Raw genomic sequence first — 19113 nt, 5'->3', positions numbered from 1 at the left:
CCCTAGGTACTCAAACTGTCCTGCCAGAGAGCTCACAGATTGTTCCTCAACAGAGGATGCTGAGTTCTTATAGCTGATAAAAGATGACATTACTGACATCATTCCCTCTTGCTTGCTCTAGCACCAGTACAAGGAACCAGCTGCATCTCCAAGGTGCTGTAACAGACTCAGCAGCTGCTGCTTGCAGGAAGTTTGGAGATGAAAGCATCCTGGGCTCCTCCAGTCCCAGAGAGCTGTGAGTGACTGTTTGTTTCTCTGCACAGCCAGAGGGAAGTGTCATTTCCAAAGGGAGTTAATTTGAGAAAACTCAGTCGCACTCCTAGTAGCAACTAATGTTGATATTATAAAACAGTTATTTTTTCCTAAAAAGACTGCAAAGTAAAATGATATAGCACATGTTTTGAGAGGAGAATAGTTTAGACAGCAGCAATTTTTCCATCAAGTCTTTGTTATGGCTCAGATAACCTTCCAGGTTCTTTTCCTAGCTACGAGAGGAAAAACATACTAGGTTTCCAGTGCACAGAAGGGATTAATTCCCTCTACCAGGGCTGACATAGGAGCTATGATCTATAGGCTGATCTATAGCTAAAAACATTTACTACTCCAGAAAGGCACATCTTTGAAGTCAGTTGTGTTTTGTTTTGTTTTGTTTTTTTTTAAAAAAAAAAACTTAGGTAAACTGGAGGAGAGGAGAGTTAGACAGTGCAGAAGTACGTCACCTACCAGGGATGCAGATTTACTAAGCTTTCCTAGTGCCATTCTCAGGAGGGGCCAGGCTGATATGCTGTAGTCAGACACAGCTGTGGTTCCATGGGCCCATATGCGCCATTCTCCTGCCCAGCTCTCTGCTAGCTGTGCTACAGCACAGCATTATTGCCTACACCTGAGACCCCCATGAAGTAGGGACAAAAGGGGTGTGGTTTGGATTTAGCTCAGCTGCAGGTCATGTCTCATCACGTGCTTCTCTGGGGCAAAGCACAGCCATGGGGTGGTTTACAGCAGGTTCTGGAAAATATATTTCTGGAGCCTCTTCCCAAGGAAGTTAGTGCTTTTTTGGTGGCTGTATAGACTGTTCAGAAGGAGTAAGGCATAGCTGTGTGTCTTTGTGTGGTTGTGCAGTGTGCATCTGTCCTACCTAGGAGCCCTGTGTTAGGTTTTGGGCCTGATCTCAGGCACTGATGGGAGAGGGCCAACAATGTGTGACGCTGAAAGGCTTCTGATATTCAGGAGGACTACATAACTTCCGTATTCAACCTATAAGGTAATTATATATTTATGGTTTTTTTTCATATTGGGTAATTAGTTGTGCAATTTCCAATGATGTGCAAATTACTGATGATGATTGATGCTTTTTAAATCCCAAGACAGAGAATGCAACTCGCATTAAGTTGGAAAAAATGTCTTTGTTTTAATGTGTGTTGTATTCAAGGAACCTAAGAGAGAAAGCAATCAAGATTTGATTTCCTTTTTGAACATGAAGTGAAAGCATTTCCAGAAAAGTAAGAAAAAACAATTTAGTGCAGTTTTTCAGGCAGGGAGGAAAAACAGGCTTCTTCAAGCAAGAGGAGAATTGGAGCTCCCACATTGTGGTTAAGCGCTGTCTAAGTGGCTGATCTGTTCCCAGAACAGTAAGTTGTTGTACAAAATAATTATATGCAGTATACAGAGGGGATAAAACAGTGATATCCTTGCTGTTTGCCTTTCTGTATTTAAAGCCTGATGTGCGGGTGTCATGGTAATTCATAGGATTTGTGGGTGTGGTGCTGGGGCTGTGCTGTGTGTTGCAGGTCCTGGTCTGTGACTGGTGGAGCAAGAGTGGCTGCAGAAGGCCACTAGGTCTGGTTAGGCTATGAACTTAGAGGGGTGTTGTGGAATGCAGCCACAGTGGGATTTTCTTTATTTACTAAACACTGTAGTTAATGTAACTTTGACACATTTACTACTTTTACAGTAGTTCACTGGATGCATCATTGCTGTGATGTACAACATTGCTCCGTGTATAGCACAGCTCTGATCAGGAGAGGTAGTATCTGTTGTTAAGATGTACCAGTGGCTTCTCTTGTGTGAAAGGAAGGAAAAGAAATAAGACATCTGAACAGACATGTAGTGAGCAAGGGAAGAGGCTTAGCAGACTTAAGCTCAGCTGTCTTCAGAGAATTTTCAAAAGCTCACTGCAAACACTTCTGTTTCAAAGCTTATGCTCCTTTATCTATAAGAAGCTAAACACTGGCTAATTCTTTAATTAGTTCCCAACAAGATGTTTTTCTCTGTAGCCAAGGCTCACAACGGGATAATTATGTCTTTAGTTTTAAAACAAATGTCAACACAAAAGTTATTTTGATTTCTATCTTAAAATGTTTATTTTTGCTCGCACTCCTAGTGTTGGCCCTCACCTGCAGGTATCTCGCTTTGGTTTGAGAGACACTGAATGCTTTATTTTCAGCTCCTTGTGCTGTTGTCCCTGTGCATGGATATTGTGGAGCTGAATCTGCTGTGGCAAGCTCTGAGTCACCATTGTTTCCAGCTCAGCTGATGCAGACCCTGTTAATGTAACAATCAACACACATGTGGCTCAGAGTGCCCAAGTGTAGGTCATACCTCATGACTGAGATATAAGTGCAGAGCTTCCTGGGCCCTCCATGAAGCATGGTAGAGGAAAGTGGAGCTGTCTCTCTGTTCTTAGTTGCTCATGCTGTGAAGCAAGATGCCAGTGTTTTGACACCAGGCTTGCCCAAGGAGGCTGGCTTCATTCACACACCAAAAGATCCCAAGTACTCAGCTTTACAGTGTGTGTCCTTTTGATGAGGGATCATAGCCTTTGTGGTTAACCCACTGTGGTTTCTCCATTTCCTAGGGAGCAAATGAATTTTTGTTGATTCAAGAGTAAATTTATCTGAACTGGAAAATTGCAGTTCAGCATTCCTCAAGAAAGTTGTGAGAAAAAATTGCTCTCCTATTAGTCAGTTGAGGGGGAGGGGGTGGGGAGAAGATCAGAGACCTACAGAACATGACCCTCTGGGACACCTTAAAACAGTGATTGTTTCTTCTAGGAATAAAGAGAGTGGGGAGAAGGATGAAGTGAAAGCACAATTAGTCTTAAAATGCAGAAAAGAATTACTACAAAGAATAAGGAAATAGTTTGTTCTTAATACCTGTGTCAGATGACAACAGTAATGGAATAAAATCACAGTAAGGAAGTTGCTGGTTAGCCACTAGGAAAAGCTTTCTTAAAGCTGGGATGCCGAAGCACTGTGCACCTAAAAGGGCTATGGCGATACCACCATCAGAGGTGTGGCTGCAGAAGCTTCTACCAGGAGTGATGCAGGTGGAAGGGATTATTATTATTTTTTTTTTCCTTTCTCTTTTTCTGGGAGCAGTTTCTGCAGCAATAAGGTCTCTGTTGCTTTTGTACCCAGGGGCTGGTTGTGCCATCTCATGCTGGGTAAGAGGATGACATCACTCATGGCGATGGTGGGACAAGGATCCTGTTCAGTTCAGGCAGGTTACACTTACCCTATTATTTGATGCCTAAATCTTCTGAAATAGTGCCTAAGGCTATGGATTGTCTTCCTCCTCTTCCTGCCTAAAATTGAGGAGCTAGAATTCAGATCCTGGTGCCCCTTTTGGACCTCAAGGTAGAGCCAAGAACAGATATAGACCAGGGTTACATCCTGTTTTCACTCCTGCTCAGCGCATCTGTGCAGCTGATTGGGCTCTCTGTTTTCTGTGAGAGGTTGACTTTTAGGTCGCTTTCAATTATTCTTCACAAATGGATATAATATTGGGGGTAAAAGGGAACAAGGAGGAAATATACACTGGGTTATCTAAAGTTATCCTTTGAGAACATATGAGATCTTGAAGGGGGAAGCTGCTTTCTCTCCCCCCACTTCATGTCCTGGCTAAAGAGAAAGAGGCATATCCACATGGAAGTCAGCATTTGCTATTTCTGTTGAACGTTTTACTTCCCTATGCAAAGCTGTGTTGATTTGCAAGTATATTGCAAGTAAATTCTCACTTGAGTCATTAATCCTTTCAGCACGTGTGAATGGAAATGTGTTAACTAACATGACTGTAAATGCAAGCAGTTGGGATACTAGCAGTTGAGCCTAGGTGTGCTCATAACTCATATTAAATACTATGGTTTACTCTTGCAGACTTGCTTTGACTTTTAGAACTGGCAGTCTGTCAAAATTTTATATAAGGTTGGGACCTATAGTTTTCTGGCTGCTATAAATACATTAATATCATAAGCCAAATGTTTCCCCCCTTATTGTTAATGTATTTCCTTTGCTTAGTCTCTGTGAACGTGCCCAGGGAACATAAGAAAATTGTTGGAGTCTCAGCTTCCTTCCATTCCCCTTGTCAGCAAATTGCAGTCAGAAGATGTAGATGGGGCCATTTTGGAGGATGTGGGGGCTTCTCCTGTCTCAACAGATGGTGTATCCTCTACAGGCAGGCTCAGCTTTTTGGGTGGGATGGAAACATGCTGCCATCCCCTCTGTTGTTACACTGGGCTCCTGTGTGCCTTTGCACTGCTGTTCACAGAGATATTTTGCCTGCCACTCAGTAGCCTTGGGGTGGCACATTGCAGTCTTGACCAGAAGCAGAACAGTCACCATCAAACTGCATGTGCAGGCTCAGTGCCCTTCAGTTTGCTGACTTTTTCCCTTGTAGCAAACAGGAGTTCTCTTCTTCACATCCAACGATTCTGGCAGTTATTGACATTACATCAGGTTTAGCAAAAGAGATCCGAAGATGAGCAGGTACTGGATGACTTTTGCTTGAAAAATGAGTCTTGCAAATAAAAAGTAAAGTGCAGGAGAGGACTGTGACATGGCTTTTTGTGGGCAACGTGCAAGATTACAGCTTTTTTGTACTGACAGCTTGAATGACATTTGGATATGTACTTGCGATTTTGAAACACACTTGAAATGGAGAACTTTGTTGCTATCCCACCCCATCTTCCAAGAACACCTAATGCTCTGCAAGCCATTGGTCAGCTCTTTTTTTCATGGCTCTGGTTGAAATTATTTTCTGTTGGTATTGAAGAAGAGCTTGCTTTACATGGCTGTGCAGCAATGCTTCTGTGATATGTGAAAGTTTCTTATTAGAAATATGTCAGGACCTAAAGCAACATACTCTTGTAATCTATTTAGTATGACTCCTGCACAGAGAATAGTAGGAAAGTCACTTGAAACTTCATTCTCAGCAATAGTTAATTGCGCAGATCAGTGCTTAATTTGTTCTTTCAAATATCAGTAGAGTGATGATGAGAAGGTTCAATAAATCAAACATGGAAGTGTTGCCACCAAGTGGTACAAGCTGTGTTAGGCAATGTCTCTTCTAGATCACAGTGATGAATCTGAGATGCTCTGATGAATTTATAAAATAAGATTTTTCTTTCTTTTTTTTTCTTTTTCCTTTGCTTAATTTTTCTTTTCTGATACGTTTTAATTCTCACAGTGGTAAATGATTGTACTAGCACCCCAGTGCAGTCATAGGGTGCATTGGCCACCTCTTCCTGCACTGGGTGGAGCTGCAGGCAGTGGAGGAGCAAATGTGAAAGGTCCCCAGGATACAGGACTGTTCAGACTATCCTTGATGCAGTTCTGTCTCATTGGGTGCAGCATATTCCTTCTTCCTTAACCTTGAGTGTGAGTGAAGAGAGCAGTCCTGGAGGGGGACTGTGCACCTTGGCCTGGAGACTAACCAAGCACTGTCCTAGCCTGTCCCTTTACTGTCCAATGCAGCCACTCCTGAGTGACTTGGAACACTTGGAAATAATTTCCATATTTATATAGTTTTTAATGGCAATGATGTGAGTGCTGAAGTGTTTTGTTTTTCAGCTAAATTACTAAGCGTGCTGTACTTCAACCACAGGTTTCTTTACTCTGCTGGAGCTGAATAATGCCCTTTGTCTGCCATTTAAAAAACCTAGGTTTAAAAAAAAGTCAAAAGAAGAATTTTGCAACACAGAGAACCAGGGGGATTACTAGGGGCTGCTCTTCCCCCCCCCCTTTTTTTTTTTTTTTTTTTTTTTTTAAATAACAAAGGTTAAAAGCAAACAGGCAAAAGCTTGATTGTGCATTTACTCATGTATGTATAGGCATGCAGTCTTGTCTCCAGGCAGGCATGCTGAAATTCCTACCACCTGGTGTGGATGTGTGGGCTCTGTAGATCCCATGCCCCTTAGACTCTGCCAGCACCAGCAAAAGCCAAAGCTGAGCAGCAGCATGGGAACTGTCATTTTGTCACTGGAAAGGTGCTGATCCAGCATGCAGGTGCTTAGAGAGCTGAAAGTTGTTGTGGTCAAAGCATGGTACAGGGTTGGCCTTATCAATAAGTTGTGTGGTGGGAATAAGAGCCAAGCAGGAGGGAATTAGGTCAAAAAGATGCTTTTTTCAGAACTGACACTTTCTCAGCAGACATCACTTCTTAGCTTTCTTCCACCAACCTCTCGCTTTCTGTCTTTGGATAATTGCCTTTCATTTCTTAGAATGAAAGCCTGAAATACTCTTTATTTATTTTAATGTTGCCACCGTTATCATCAGACCAAGCAAATGATGGCAAAAAGCAGAAGCAGTCACCAAGGCCCTTTTATCTCAGCACTAGTCTCTGCTAACTACAGATCACAGAACAGGAGTTAAATTTAATGCAGCTGAGAGGAAAGAGTGGAAGGGAATCGGCGAATGTATGTGTTAGTGAAATATAATGGTAGAAAAAGTCTCTAAAAAGATGCCTTCCAAGCTTTTATAAGTGCAATTGTGAATTTATTTCAGTTTTATCTTTCCCTGTTAAAAAGTGCAAGAAAATAAACTGAGATGTCAACCTAAATAACAGCTAGCATTGTTGCACAGGGAAAATACTGTAATTAGGATATCACATCTCTAAAATGTCTTATCCAGATCAGCAGAACTTGGCTGAAATGGCTTGTTTCACTCTATAATAAAGAGTATATTTAACTTGACCATTTATGAATAGCTAATATGTTTCTAATATGACTGCTTTTTAGACATCACATTTGCAGATGATTCATCCACTCTTTTTTTAAAATTGTTATTATTATTATTACTACTAGTAGTCCTTTAAAAGTAATTAACACAGATAAATAGACTATATAATATAATGAATTCACAAGCAGATGAAGTAATTGTTTCGGAAGTTGTTATAGCAAATTGAGGTGTGTTTTTGCAGATGGAAAAAGCAAAATTTTTATGACAGCTGGCTGTATACAATTATAGCTGGTGTGCATCTGTAAACCTGCTACCTACATTTGTAAGCAGAATCTATGCATTTTTCTCTTTCCCTGTTAAAGAGTTATTAACGTAAACAGAAATTGCCATTTAAAAAAAAAAGTTAAAATGAAACAAGCATAGAGGACTATGAGTCGTCACTAGAGAACTTTCTGTGGCTTCAACTAAAACTGTGTCCATTGACAGGGTTTTAAAACAAACTGAATATATATATTTTATATTTTTATATTACATTATATTTATATATTTTTATTTTTATTAATATATTTTAATATAAATATTAAACGTTATATATAATATTATATATATAAATTCTGACTGTACAAGGGCCAGGAAGCTTCCTCGTTATTACAGCTATATTTGCTTATGTGCAAATATCTTTACTGAAGGTGTTAAACTGCCAGCAAATAATGGTACAGTGAATACTGTGCTAAATATCTGACAAAAACAAATGAAATATAATCAATAATACTTAAGGGTTTTGTTAAGCAGAGTACATAAATTTGGATTACCAAAATTGTGGGCCAAATTTTATAGGGCTTAATGGCATGAGAAATATACCCAATTAAGAATACCCCATCTGCGGACGTGTTCAGGGTCAGACTGGATGGGGCCTTGAGCCACCTGATCTGATGGAAGATGTTCCTGATGATGACATAGCATTGGACTAGATGGATTTTTGGACTCAGTTATCTCTACAGGTCCTTTCCAGCCAATACAATTCTGTCTTTAAATGTCCTTTTCCATGCAATCCATTCTGTAATTCATCCTATGATTAAAATGCCTCTGAGCTGCAGGCAACTCACTAGCGCGAAGACCTAGTTATTTCCAAAGTAGTATATTCCCAAGAATGTCATGTACCTGTTTCTTTGTAATCAGATAAACTTATTCTCCTCCTTGACCCTGGAAGCAAGGTCATAGGAAGCAGGACATATTGTCCATTCAGGGTGTTGAGTTCACCACTGTTGACTTGAATGACAACTGAATTGGAGTATTCCAGACTGCCATCTGTGGGTCTTGACACTTGCAAAGAACAACCCATGTCTGACTTCAGTCAGACTTCTCCCCCTGGAGATGCTAGCAGCTATACGCTGGGGAGGCTGTGCAGGCATATCTAAACTTTTTTTCCCCGAGCCCAGCTGTGTCACTGAATGTTATTTGCAGGCCTGTAAAGCAAGCAGAGAGGGATTAAAATTTCACAATGCCTGTGAGAAGCTGCAAGCAGAAACAATTTCTGGTCCTGAGCATAAGGCCATGGTAGCATGCAGTGCCCAGGCCTTCCTCAGGCTGTGATCCTATAGACAAGATCTCAACTACCCAACTTTGTTTTCTACTCTATTAACTGCTTCATGAAATGGCACAGCTTGAAGATACCTACATCTTCTGTTCTTTCCCCTCTATCTTCCTATGTCACAATTAGTGATGGCCTTTGAGGTTTGCTGCTAGGCAGCTTTGGAAGAGGCCTGACTTAATGTGTTGCAGAGCAATGTATTGGTCTGGAACAATAGCTGTCAGCCCAGCTGGTGTTGGGATTTTCCATGTGCAACGCCTCCATTTATGAGGAGGGGAGAAAAAACAGGGTAACAAAACACCAACTGAAAATTATAACAGGCAACTATTTGCCTTTCAGCAGAAATTGAATGGGTAAAATTTGGATGCTACAAAAAACTATAAATAGAGCATCCAGAGCAGAAAAGTACCGGAAGAAAGAGGAAGCCTCTAATAAATTACAGATCTTTAAAGGATCCCAGTAGAGGGAGGAAGAAAGCCAGGGAACAGGAGCAACAGGAAAATTTAAAAGAAGCTTATACTGAATATTATAAACTCATGTGAGAAGGGCCTTTCTTCTCTCGGTGTGGGAAGATGCAAAAGTTTTGGTATATCATCCTTGTGCAGGGAAAAGGCTGAGGCTCAAATAGTCCACAACTGCTTTTTTGTATTGTGATGAACAAGTCATGCTGTTAAAATTGTATTAAATGGGACTCATGCCTTCTTGCTGTCACAGTTTTCAGAGCAATTGCTTCTCATTCAGCTTGTTCGTCCACTGAGAACCTGGCACTCGACGAAATGCAAAGAATTATTTAAGTTAATAAAACATCCTTGTTCCAAATACCTACCACTGTGAAATGGGAAACAAAGGAGGGACGCCAGATCCCATTCTGTATAGAGAAACCAAGATGAAATAGATTCCAGTGTGATTTTGTTTAGAGTTGTCATGGAAATCCAGCTTCCCTTGGTGTGGTGCCAGGGAAGGCAAACCCCTCCCTGCATGCAACCCAGGTGAGTAAAGTGCTTGGGCTGTGACTTGCTGGGAGTGCCCTGCAGAGAGCTGCCCATCAGACCAGCGTGTCCAGGCAGTGCTCTAGGGAAAGGTGCACAGCTTTATCCATGTTCTGTAGGGGAAGCTTTGTGCGCAGCGGTTTTGCTGGTGAACTGCAAGACCAGGAATGGGACCCGAATCTGAATGAGAGTGATAGTGGTAGTGAAGGTGAAATTGTTTTCTAGCCTCCAGCATTGTGCTTCAGAACTCTCATCCTTCCTTTTCTAGTCACATTCCCCTAATAAACATGAAGAAAAAAAAAAAAGGTATGATATAAATTTGCATGCACACAGAGTGAAGGATCATGCGGTTTTTACAGTCAAATTTGAAGATGAATTAGTCTTTGAGATACCGTCTGTTTAAGGATTATGTTGTTAATAACCTAAATTTGACACACACTTTTTTTTTTTTCCCCCCTTCAGTCACTACCCACAAAGCCTCTCTGAAAATTATCTCTTATGAAGCTGTGTCATTAATGGCTTCCTGCGAGGTTTCTTTTGGAAGCTGCAGAAAGGTAAATAAAAATGAATTAATACAGCATTGTGGGTTTTTAGGCAAAATATGCAAATATCATACTGAGAAAACCTTACCAGCATTAAAGTCTTTCAGATCCTATCCTCAGAGGCTCTGCTTGTGGAATCAGAAGCGTTTAGGCAACCTTTAACTTAGTTTATGTGTAATACACATGCATACTCTCTGTCACTCTCTCACTTCCTAATGTCCTCTTGGAACAGTTCCCACTGGTGCAGTTCTCTGCTTTGCAGTTCATGAATTTTATTTTCAATCAATAAATGCGCCTATTATCAAAGTTTTGTATTCTCATCATATATTGTCACTTCTCATAAACCATTTCATTGTGTGGGTCAGCTTCACAAAAAGCACATGCCACTTACCTATATTTTTCTGCATGGGGTTGTACAGTATACGAATGGAAATCGCATGAAAGTGTAATCAGATTTCAATTCCATCTAATACTTACGAATAAGCTTGTTTGTTTTATTATTATTAAGTTGCTTTGAGACAGTAATCAGGACTTAGGTATTTCTTGGTGTTCTTGCCTGTAATATATTCTTATGATATGGAGCAGAAATTGCCTTGCAGGCCTCCTCCAAAGTATCCTATGCCATCAAAGAAAGTGTTATTTCTGGTGTATAACTTTACACAGTTTACCAGGCATTTCAGACAAGTAAAGAAAAGCTTCTTGCATGCTTCTTTCAAGGTTGCAAGTTTCCACTGTGGCAAATTATAAATGTGAAATCTGTCTGAGAGCCAGTGACCTATGATGATGAAACCCTCCTAATTGCTAGTGTGGATTTTTATTTTTTTTTTTTAGGAAATATTATTTTAGGCATTTCTTGAAGAGACAGGCTGTCTTTGTGGTGATTGAGTCTTTGGATATTTTCTGATTTGTGCCTTGTATCTTATCTGTCAGCCCAGAGTGTATTAAATACTGCTATCATATGCAGTCATCAAATGATTGTATTAAAAGGTTAACAGACAAATAATATTTCAAAATGAAAGCCTTCAAGTTGCCTACTTTTCTGACCTCTGAAAGTGTATAATATTATGTAGAAATGAAGGGGGGGGGAGGGGGGGAGAAGTCTATCAATAACAAAGAAAAGGATAGGAGCAAGTAGGGGGCAAGGAAGGAAAGTAAATGTTCTTAGTTAAGTGCGATCCCATAAACACAGTGGAATCCAAGATTACTTTGAACTAATCTTGATAATATCTCAACTGGTTAGTCTCCACAGCTATCACTGCTATGGGACAGTAGGTTTGATGCTAATGCTCCTTCTACAGTACACCACCACTACTGGTACAAATACAACTTCTACTACTAACAGCTGTAGTATCACTACTATGTAGCATCACTACACACATGTATCTAATTAGAGGGGCCTGTTTTTTAGATCTGTTTTACGTATCTGTTTAGATCTGTTTTACTCTCTCTACAATTACTGCTTCTTCTGGATTCAGCCAAAATAGCAGAAGGGAAGATTTTTAAGGTGAAGCATGAATTTCCCAAAGGAGGAACTTGGGATTTTCCACTTTTCTGTGGGATGTGGACTCCAGGGAGTTACCTTTCCATTTGCAATGAGGGCTCAGGTTCGCAATGAGGAAAGAAAGCTTGTGTGTGTGTTCTAACTGAGGGCCTAGGGTGTTATAGCTACTTCATAGAATTTGAAAAAATATCTTGCCTGTATTGTAAGGCTTTATCTTATCTCAGATGTCTGTTTCTCAGGTGTCTGATCCCTCTCTTCTCCTTCTGATGTCTTGACTGCAGAGCTCTGTGATTCCTGCAGGTACAATTTACCTGCTACAGGAAACAGAGTTAACATAACAATGAGAAGATACTTTCTATTCCTTACAAAAATCACTATTTGCTTGCAAAAATACAATGGCAAGCATAGGCAGAAGCTTACAGACATGACAGATAATTTTATTGCTGTTCTTATTTAGCAGTTTTTGTTCACTTTTTATTATTCCTGATTTGTTTGTCTAGTCCTTAACTCCACAGATAATTTGCACGTGTGTGGAGCAGATTCCTTACTGGTATCAGTAAGGTCACTGTTTCATGAGGTCTTGTAGCCAGAAGGACTGTTACTGTCATCTAATCTATCACCCATGCTTCATTCTGAAAAATAATTTCTGCCTGAAGTGTATGGAGTGTAACTCACTAATTGATGGAACTTTCTGTGGCATATGTCTAGCCAATAGCTGGTCTTTTAAGGATGTTTGATACTTAAGATTATACGTATGACTTTGTGTTATGCACTTGATACTAAGCCGTATTTCTTTGCCTGTGGGACTGTATGTAGAAGTAATGTATCATTATGCCAATGACAATATTCTAGCTGTGAGTACTAGTGATGTGATAATTCTGTCATCTTGAGCTCTGCTTTGATTATAATTTTTTTCTTTTCTGCTTTTTTTATTTGCCTGAGAAGTACACAATAGTTTAACTTCCTCTTCAAAACTTCTCATTCATCTTCAGGAGGGTGAACAATCTTTTCTGAACAGAGAAGACATGCTCCAACTATTTCTTTATACCCTTCTAACCCTTATCTTTTAGTTATGCTTCTCTGCATTGACCTACTGTTTCTGCACATTATTTTTCTGAGCATGTCTGCACTGGCTGTTACAGGGTCAAGGCCTTGAAAGCAAGCCAGACTGATTTGGGGGCCTCTTTCCTTTGTTTCAGTGGATGTTTGCCAGAAACTCTATGTCCTGCAGCAGCACTGACTGGGCTGAACTCTCCCACAGCAGTATCTCTCCACTGTACACTGACTGCTGCATTTCTGATTTGAAGACACAAGGGAGCCAAATACATACATATAATAGCAATGATCCTCCACAGGGTGTAGATAAGAGGGCTCCCTCCACAGCACCTGGGGAGTGCTGTGAGGCAGGAGGCCAAAGGTTAGGTTCCCAAGGGATGGCTTTGACCCATCTGGATCTCACCATGCTTGATGTATGTATATTGTCAAACAAGCTCAAGACAGACTGTTGGGATCTTTTTTTTTTTTTCCCCCTACTCAAGCTAAAGAGGCAGCAATTATGCTTACAGCACTGAGGGAGATATTTCCAGTCACAGAGGCAGAAAGGCCAGTAAATTATTCCAGAGTTATACTTCAAATGCTTCCAGAATTAACTGCCAAGAATCTTTTTGCATAGTGCTTATGCAGGCTGTTTCCCTACCCCAGCCAGCCAAGAAGGGGACGTGGGGCACAACTTGCCCAGCTGCACCTTGTGCTTTCTCAGCCCACCTCTCATATTGTATATCTCCATGCAAAGAGTTGTTCCCCTGGTGTTGTTCAGCAGCATCATGTAGGAGGAGCAGGCACATCCTTCAAGAGAAGCAAGATCCCAAATGTCTCAATGGCAGTCTGATCATTCCCTAAGGAACCAGGACTGAATAGAATAGCTGTTCCTCCCTTTCTTTCTTCCTCTATACCTTCCTTTACCTAATTCTCACTCTTCTTTACAGAACAGTGGAAGAAAACTGATGCATTTGATGCAGTACCTGTGTTCTCTAGTGCCTTGAAGTGCAGAAGTCTTCATGTCCTTCTGCTGTGCCTGTGCAAGAAGTATATGCTCATGTAGCCTTTTGACACGTAAGCTAGGTTATGCAGGTATAGCACTTCTCAGAAGCTGTGGGACAATACCCTTCTCCCCTGTGAAAGTCATGATGTGCAGGCACTTTTGTCTGTGAAGCTCTTAAATTAGAAATTTCCTGAAAGAACCCATACCTCTCTTCCTTTCTTATTGTATTAGACTTGTTGTTGATCAGTGGAAAGGAATATGCTCAATATTAAGCACTGTTGAAAAGACAGAGGGAGTTTCATGAGGGAGTTGAACTACTTCCAGTCATGGCTTTTACACATGTAGAAGAGTATTCAAGAAAATATGAGGTTTTCTTTTAATGTCTTTTGGTTCTGGCTCCATCATAGATGAACAAAAGCAGAACTCAGTTCATTCTCTCTTTATCCTCAATGATCTTCTGTGACAGAAACATGCTAGACTAATGTAAATGCTTCCGCCTCCTCCCCCCCTTCTCTGGTGGAGTTCTGGTTGCTTCCCCAGGCAGAAATTTGATCACTAAGAAGTTATCGGCAAACCATCAGACCTGTAACATCAGAACCTTTAGTCTATCAGTGGTTCCCATGTCTCATCTCCACATGAAGCATCTTTAGGTTGCACTTTATAGCAGATCCCCTTTGAGTGTGTGTCCTGATTTAATACCAACCTTATATAGTTTGGTTAGAGATAGTCGTCATGGATTTACAAAAGGGAGGTCGTGCTTAACAATCTTGATTCATTTCTCTGAGGAAGTGACAATGAGAGTGGACAGGGGTGAAGAAGGAGACATAATTTACTTGGACTTGAAAAGGCTCTCAATACAGTGCCACATAACAGATTCATTTATAAGGTTAGCAAGTATGGAACTGATGGTACAATACTTGATTGGATATAAAATTGGCTTGATAACAAGGGCCAGGGAGTGGCAGTAATGGTTATAGATCACGCTAGGGAAGTGCTATGTAATGAGGGGTTTGTGCTTGAAGGCATAGTGAAACTAACAAAGGACGGGCAAAACCAAAAGCAATTGTACTGGGGGGGAAAAAGAGAAAAAATGATGCCATCCAGGTAACCTAAAAGCATGAGGTTGTAGCTTCATGGAAAGCAAACAGTCACATCAATGTGTAGCTGGAAATTTTGAGTAGCATTCTGTTAAGAAAATTATCTAAGAACTGAAAGGGGGAGAAGCCAGGCCTACTGGCTGCAGGCCCTGCAGCAGAGGCAAAAGCAGAGAGAGCGAGCAGGGATCTTTCCCTATAGGTAGGAAAGAGAACGAAAGCGAGTTTGCTCATGGTGCCAATGAGCAATAAGTGTATTTTCAGAAACTGATCTTACTGTATGAAGTCCTTGGACCTTTGCTATGGGAACATATCACAGAATCTAGGGTGTATTTTTCATTTCCAAGTACATCTTTGGAGAATCCTATTTCTTTCAATTTTCTTTAATCTGAGGAGACTTGACTTCCTGCATTGAAATTAGCCTTTGTTACTGTCTTGCAAGATGCTATCTTACGTGCTATAATAAAGCAGAGAACTGGCGAGAAGAAAGAAATTAAATATTAACCAAAGCACAGAAAAGTCAACAGAGTGCTAAGAGGCCTCAGAGATTCACAGTGTTGAACAGAAATTTGTTTCAGTGAATACTCATCTCTTTATGAAGTATCATCTTGGATGATACTCTAAGGGGTTTGCCATTGGGGTTTGCACTGCTGGTAGTTCAAGAAAATAGAAGCCTTAATGTCCACCAGAGTTTCCGCTCCAGAATCCTTTCCTTTTTTTATTGAAGACCTATTTCCATAAAGCAAGTGCAAGAAAGCAATGACTTTCAACTTCACCTGTGCTTCTCACTTCTTTTTAGACAGGAACCTCTGGAAGGATCAGACCATGCAGTTCAGGAAGACTTGGAAACACTTTTTAATTAAACAAAAAAGAGCTGCCCTGTTAGCATGTGCATGGTGTGGTACAGGATTAGAAAGAAAACCTGATGCATTGTACCAATTAGTCAGACTGATTTATCTATTGTTTGTGCTATAAGCTGTGCATAGTTATTTGCTTATGAGTACTGGCTCAAAGCCTTGGTCCTTCTCGCAAAGCCATTAAAGTCATTAGTTGGGGTCTTATTGATTTGAACAAGACCAAGCCTTGACTCATTGTGTCTATCCAGAGGACACCAATAAACTTTTAAATCAGTCAAGGCTGTAGAGTCATTCTGCTGGGGTCATATGGTTAATACATCCTGTTCCTGTCATTTCCGCTATAAATCTGTGAATGCTTTTAAAACAAGAGGAAAACTTGATTCCCTTCCTTTTGCGAAAAAATATTATGTTCCCTTTTATTACAGCGAAGATGGGGGTCCTTTTCCTGAGGAAAGCTTGTAATGGGAAAGGTAATATCAATACATTCCATTGTCTCTGGAGTCAGTGAAAAGTAATTAGAGACAAAGAAATGAGCCATAGGTCTCCTAACTGCAATGCAAACTTTCTCCCACTGATTTCCCATAAGCCTTTGCTGGGCACTGATGTCTATTAAAAAATCCCTTATTTTTAGCATTTCATCTAGGTTGCACAATCTCCTCAAGATGGAAAAGATTTTAACTTCCTACCAGTGTAATCAAACTCACGATTATTGACTTCATTTGTGTGACTTTGCCATTGTGTGACTGGGTCATTAATTTTTTTACTTCCAGTCTCTCCCTGTTAAATTTAGTAGTCCAAACAAAACTGTGGTGGAGAATACCAATCCTAATTTTGTTCATTTAAAAGCAGAACTCTGCAATCTGTTCTTATCTCACATTTTGTTGCTTTCAGGAAGATCTCAATGGATCTAGTGAAGCAAAGAGTTGTATGGGAATGAAGATGGATCATGAAAAATGGATCTTGAGAGCAATTTGGTTATTTCAAAGCTGACAAAGGAATCAGTGGGGTCTTATTTAAGTCAGTAAATATAGCTGGCTATACACTTTGTAAATGCTACTTGGGCTGAGAGGGAGGTTAACAGCTTCCACTGGTCACCTTTTCTGATAAACAGATGATATGAGAGAAGAAGAAAGGATCTTTCTTATGCATATGTATTTAGATGTATTACTGTGTCCAGTTTGAAAGCCCAGCTGGCTTTCAGAGTTAGTGGATTGTGTCTCTGTGTGCATGCACGTGCATGTTTTATAAATGGTTTGATCTTACCTGAGAATCTGTGGCTCTGGTTACATTCCATTTGTTCACACTTTTTCTGTAGGCTCCATAGTGAGCTTGCTGGACAGTTCATTAAGTTAGCTGACAGTGCACATACAGCCTTTCCACCCACCTCCCCCAGCCCTAAAATAAAAAATAAAGAAATTAAAATGGGAAGAAGGAAAAATACTATGCAAATAGCTCAGATGCATAGACACCTTTAAGCTAATGCAGTTTTGAGCATCATAAAAAAAAAATGTTTTTTCAGGAGTATTGCAGTTACTCCAGTGACATGACCACCTTGCAGCAGTGCCAGTGCTGGCTGTCAGAACTGGCTATCTCAGTAAGGCTGACAAAACTTCCATCGCTGACTTTTTAGAGTCAGAGTGCTTCTAAGGAGCCCCCTTTTTTTTTTTTTTTTTTTTTTTTTCTTCCTTGCAACAGTTAAGGTAGCTTCTAGGTACTTGGGCATCTCACTTTGCAAAGCAAGTGGTTCATAAATAGCAGTTAGTGTGATCAGTTGCTTTTGAAAATGTTCTTTTGGTGTTACGACTCAGTTCATCCAACTTCCAGCATGTTATTTCTCCAAATATTATTAAAAACAAACAAACCAGCTACTAGGTCAACCGCAAAGATACCTTTTCAAAGGGTTCAACCCTTTCAAATAGTTCATTCTGTTTCTTAAAGTTGCTGCAAACCTGGTCCCTGGAGTTATATCAATGTAAGAGCACTACTAGAAGAATGAAATCACTGAACAGTCATTCTGTTGCTTTCTTTTACATGAAAACCTTCTTGTTCAACTAGGAATCCTCAAGCAGTGCATTCATGTAAACCATCAACTCTGCTCTCATACAATGAGTGGTCAGCACAGCTGAGTTTTAAAAAGCCTTTGTAACAGCTCAGAAAAACCCCTCAAGCCCCCCTTTGGGATTAGTACCTTTAGTTAATGTTGGTTAACACTTATTTGGAACAGGCATGTTATTCTTTCCTTAACCTTTATTCTCATCGTTCTTCCAATCTCCTTTTAAATTCCATTTTCCCCTCCGTTGGCGTCTGTACCCTTAGCTACCTCACAAACAAGCTGCATTGCCAGCTGGCATGCAAGAACAGAACTGAGAGCAGCACTGCTAACCCCTGCTCCTCTCCACTCCCTGCAAAGTTGGAGGCATATCAAGCTTGATGCTGAGATCCCGGAAAGCGGAATTCTGAGCTTCCTGGGAACTCAAAGAGCTGGGTTTGAGGCTATTAAGTTATTGGGCTGGGTCACTGAGCTACAGTTGTTCATACATCTCTGTTTTATACATTTTTTTTTTTGGAGTGAGCAGATGTTCCTACTTGCGCTGAGTATTTGTTATGCTGTGAAAACCAGAAAACAGTGCAACAGATTATAGGCAGTTTTAATCAATTTTGTTAAGGTAACCAAAATCTGGTCCAGAACGACAAGCCCAATGCTTTTCAAAGTGGTTTAAGTAAGAAAAGATTTGGACAAACCAATGTTGCAGTAGGTTTTGGCTATGGGCAGCACTAACTTGATTTTTGCCAAATTTTTTGTTCTTAATGAAAATAGAAATTGAGAACTCTTAAATAAAATAAAATACAGAATCTGGAAAAACTTTGTTCATCCAGTCCTGTGCATTGCTGCTCACTCTTTTGATCCACACACAGTGGTTGAACCTAAAGTATATTTAACTTTCCCCCAACCTGCCCAGCCCTGAGTTTTGTTCTGAATTTGTTGTGTCTTTTTTTCTACATTGGTAAATGTTTCTGTCTTCAGTTTGTAAGGTAGAAAGCCTAGCCACAGGACATCAACAACTTCCATGTTGCCTGTTTGGGAAAAGAAAATACGCATTTAAAAGAATCAGCAGTTTAGAGAGAGAGGATATAATGTGATTGAAGATTTTCACTGTAACACTGTAGAGTACAAAAAAAATATATATATAAAATGCATTTTAAATGATTAATGTACAAAAGCTGACCTCTTCCAGTGTGCATTAATCAAGAAAAAATGCACAGTGTCAATAGTGGTTAATGTTGCAGGTCCATTATTTAGCTTTGATAATGTGCATAAAAATGCTCAATATGACAATGAGTTGGGGTAGCTGAGAATTTAGGATGGTGGCAAGTTTGTTGTAGTATTTGGATTAGCATTCTTAACCTACATCTTGACAGCTTCTTTTCTTCAGTTTCGAAGAGTTATCAAAATCTAGCTGTATCCTCTTTTTAGTTATATATATATATATATATATATATATATATATATAAAATTTTTTTTTTATTTTTTTTTTTTAAACAAA

General features: G+C 40.0%; 1 long non-coding RNA gene across 1 annotated transcript; it reads left to right on the top strand.

The window, feature by feature from the left end:
* Positions 1-680: 680 nt before the first annotated feature.
* Positions 681-19012, top strand: LOC128086395 (uncharacterized). Its single transcript, XR_008209367.1, has 3 exons — positions 681-1261; positions 13562-13697; positions 15515-19012. It is a non-coding gene; the product is annotated as an uncharacterized LOC128086395 (long non-coding RNA).
* The last annotated feature ends 101 nt before the right edge of the window (positions 19013-19113 follow it).

The sequence above is a fragment of the Tympanuchus pallidicinctus genome, unplaced genomic scaffold (genome assembly GCF_026119805.1).
Source record: "Tympanuchus pallidicinctus isolate F22 unplaced genomic scaffold, pur_lepc_1.0 scaffold3, whole genome shotgun sequence".
Classification (NCBI taxonomy): Eukaryota; Metazoa; Chordata; class Aves; order Galliformes; family Phasianidae; genus Tympanuchus; species Tympanuchus pallidicinctus.
Note: the sequence above shows the minus strand (reverse complement) of the source record. Positions and strands in the feature narration are given on the sequence as shown.